Source organism: Tenrec ecaudatus, chromosome 9, assembly GCF_050624435.1.
Source record: "Tenrec ecaudatus isolate mTenEca1 chromosome 9, mTenEca1.hap1, whole genome shotgun sequence".
NCBI classification, from domain to species: Eukaryota; Metazoa; Chordata; class Mammalia; order Afrosoricida; family Tenrecidae; genus Tenrec; species Tenrec ecaudatus.
The window spans coordinates 85,919,335-85,923,536 of record NC_134538.1 but is presented as its reverse complement, the minus strand read 5'-3'; positions in this window follow the sequence as shown (position 1 = coordinate 85,923,536).

The window sequence follows — 4,202 nt, the reverse complement described above, 5'->3', positions numbered from 1 at the left end:
CCAGTCCTGGAGAAGGAGTTCCTGCTTGTGGAGCCGAGGGGCGGCGAAGGAGAGGAAGGTCAAGGATATGGGTTGAGCCAGTGGCTGCCGCAGCAGGCTGGCACAGGAGCGATGTGAGGACGGCGTGGGAGAGGCAGTGTGCTCACTCCGGGGTGCACAGGGTCGCTGTGGGTTGGAGCCAACTCGATGGCACCTAACAACAACAACCAGCCCGCACTCGTGACAACAGACTCCTCTTTCCAGTTGCCTCTTGTGTTTGGGTATGCACGAAATTCTGTCTGAACTGAAGCTTCAAATGGGTCGACAAAGCTGAAGCAGCTTCACTTGCCCCTCCTGCATAAACGCCTTTTTTTTTAGAAATAAGGAAGCCACCCTGCGTTCTCGTCCGTGCAACACAGACCCGCGTTTGCAGGGGAGACGGAGAGGCTCCCTTGCGCAGTCATGACTCGAAGGAGACTTGGAAATGAGCTATCACAGAGAGTGACACTCAGCACACGCAGGCAGACCACAAACCTGCACACGCCCCAAAGGTGGCTGCTGCGGGGGCGACCAGGCCGAGACTACAGCACATGCACGGCCAATGTAAGGTCACGAAGCAGGAAGAGTGGATCAAGTGGCACCGGACAGGGCAGCCAGAGGCGACGTGAGAAGAGGGGACATGCTGGATACAAACAGCGAGAGCAGCAAGTTGACAAAAGTAAGGCCTGCGTGGGCTTGGGCTCCCCGTAGGGGTGTGTCTGTGAACAGACAGACACGAGAGGGAGGCAGGCGGAAGAGCAAGCTCCGCCTGGTCCTCGTGGGGAGAGGGCTAGAGAAAAGCAATCGGTCAGGTGAACGCAGGAGGTCTGATGGGATCATACGCAGCGGTCCCTGGGAAGAAGCCGGGCCCTGGCCTTCTTTTCCTCCGACCATAGTTTATTCCCAGTCAAAGCAAACTCACTGCCACCGAGCTGACTAGACTCCTGGCAGGCCTGCAGGACGGGAAGGACTGCCAGTCTCTATGGGAGCAGAGCCTCCCCTTTCTCTCTCTTGTTGCTTTCAAACTGCTGACTCGAGGTTAGCAGCTCACTTCACAGCCCGCTGAGCCACCAGGCTCCTGCATTTCCCATAGTCGGGAAAGCCCAGAGGTTGGTTCTCCAAAATTTAGCTAAAACCATTCAACTGTGCTTAGAAAGCTGCGTACAGCTCTAATATAGAGGGCGAACTATATCCTGCCGCTCCAGGAGACACCGTGGGGGCCAGTGTTAGTCTTTCTGTGTTCACGCCTTGCTTCGACCACACGTGGGCAGGTCCACTGTTCCCAGCAGGAGTCCGGTAGCACTGCCGTAAGCACATGTGCACAGGAACAGAACACAGCCTGCTGACAATCATGGCACGTTACAGTGATTCTCGTCCACAGAGCTGCCCCAGGCCTGCGCGCAGTGACCTGCACTACAAGGTGGCGAGGCGGCTGGAATTAATGTTAGGGCTTTAAGGTAGCACATATTTCCAACGGGGGAAATCAGAGTGGGCTCAGGTTATCCCTTTACTAATGCCATCTCACCCACTGGCATGCTAGCTGGCAGAGAAGGGGGTAGAGGCTCATTCTCAATATGACGTGTGAGTTCATCCCCGCTGCCTGTGGGTCACACGTCCCGATCCATTTTGCCAGCAGGGCGAGAAAGTAGACGACTGTGTTGCTCAAGAACACCAGGCCTCGGAGTCACTGCAAGGGACCAGTCACAGAGCCTGCCACTGCTTCCCGAAAGCCCGTCAGTTTATCCAGCGGCTCCCCTTTCTGTGGGACCGACACCGAGAGTGACTGTGCTCGGGAACCGGGTCAATCCTCAGAGTAACGGTTCCATTTGAATTGAACTTTGCCATTGCACGGTCTCCTAGTGGGGCCGGGGAACCCGCACCCGCTTCAGAACTTGGTCTAACACGTTCACAGCTTGCTTTCATCGCTTCTCAGAAGGGGAGACTAGAATGACCCCATGGCATTCGCAGACAAGCTCAATGAAGTGTCAACTCCTAAGATTCTACTCACAACCTTGGTGAGGTTACCTGATCTCTGTGTCTCAGGTTCCAGCTTAGAAAATGGGGATAGAATTCATGCAAAGCTGAGATAACATGCATAATGCATTTAGCCCAGTGCCTGATATGTTTTCAGCAATCACCTTTTTAAAAATTTAAAAATAATTTTGTTGACACAGCTTACTCATTCGAATATATCCCTCCCCTTCCTATACAGAACTGCTGTTCAATCCCGTCGGGTGAGGTTATACAATCATCAATGCTATCAACTCCCCTCTTCCCCCCTTCCCGCACCCTCAGGGAACCCTTACTCCTGTCACTGTCCTGAAGGGTCCTCTGTCCTGACTACCATGCACTGAGCGATCTTAAGTGCACAAATGCACATACACAAGTCTAACATGACCAATGAAGGCTATCACATAAGGACCATAATAGTAAAGGGAGGAAATCTTAAAGAACTAGAGCAGGGGTCCTCAAACTTTTAAAACAGGGGGCCAGTTCACTGTCCCTCAGACCCGTTGGAGGGCCGGACTATAGTTTAAAAAAACGGTGACCAAATTCCTATGCACACTGCACATATCTTATTTTGAAGTAAAAAAACCAAAACAGGGCAAAAAACACCCGGTGGGCCAGATAAATGTCCTCTGCAGGCTGCATGTGGCCCGCGGGCCGTAGTTTGAGGACCCCTGAACTAGAGGGTAGTTCGGTGGTTCACCAGTGCCACACTGTACCCTGGATTTATCCTCTGTTCCGTGAGGCCCTTTTAAGAAGGACTGCACACACAATCAACTCTTTAGAAGTCCAATATCTCATTTTCTGAGCTCTGGCGGCATCTGGGCTGCTAACTCCAAGGTCAGCAGTTTGAAACTACCAGTCAGTTCTCGGCAGAGAGAGAAAGAAGTCTTTGTACTCCCTTAAAGCTTTGTCTCAGAAACCCACAGGGGAGGTTCTACCCTGTCCTCTGGGGTCGCCATGAGTCGGGATCGACTCGATGTCTGGGAGCTTGAGCATCTCATGAATATTCTGATACTTGATTTGCTTCCAGAAACCGTCTGTATTAATCGTCCAATAGTAACTGCCTCTTAACTAATGACATTAACAGCATGCTATGGCTGTAGGCATTTCACGCTGGAAGCACCTTCCTTTGAGATGAGACCACCCCCACGTGATCTCCCTGTAGCACAGAACTCACAGAATCGATGGCACGTGAACCGGAGCAGAAACCCAAAGTGCCCATGGATGTGAAGATTACTCACGGGAACTTTAGTCTGCAGGTCCTCACGACAAAACGAGGTGGTCGTGATCGCAATGAACAAAGTCATGCCAGAATCGCCCGATCAGGACTCAAACCCTAGTCCCCAAGCCTGAAATGAATTCATCTTATTTTAATCACGTGGTGAGTCAGTATTTTCACAGGATAGCGATTCATGTGTTTTAATTTGCCAAACGTGGCTTGTAGGCTTTCACAGCTGTCTGTTGAGCTCCTTCTTAGGAAAGGAAAGTCACGACTTGGATTCGGGATAAGAGCAAGTGATTTTTTTCTGACTTGAGTCAAATCTCATGTTTATCCCTTTGGGAGAGCATCTCCTCCCAGAGCAGTAACTTAAAGGCTGCACAGTCCAGCTGGTGAGGCCTGGGCTTCTGGGGTTTGAGTCTCAAAAACAGGAGTCACTTATTAGGTGGGTTTCATTTGAGCAATTTGCTTCACCTTCCTGAACTCACACCTGAAAACAAGGGGGGGCATCTTTTCATAAGGAGCAGAACCCTGGCACGTGGTGCCCCACGGCGCAAGCGGCACGCGCACTCACAGGTCGCAGACGCCGTCCCTCGCTGGGAGGAGCGGCACAAGCTGCAGCAGAAGCTTGACGCCGTTTTGCCACTCCTCTTCCCTCTCAAATTCACAGCACAGGTCGCTGCACTCCTCGGCCGAGAACTGGTAGAACACATAGCCATCTTGAAAGTACAGATGCTGGTCCACTGTTGAAACAAACAAACAAACAAACAAATGACACAGATCGGCCTTAAAAAGTATGTGCAGTAGACGCTCACGTGCTACGCGATGCACGGAAAGGCTCGTGATTACTAGGGAGGAGTGAGGCGGCAGGCTCTCAGTGTCTCCTAAACCGTATTAAACTGAGAGGACCTACGGGCCAGTCTATTTCTATTACTCGAAGCTTCAGCTACCAGAT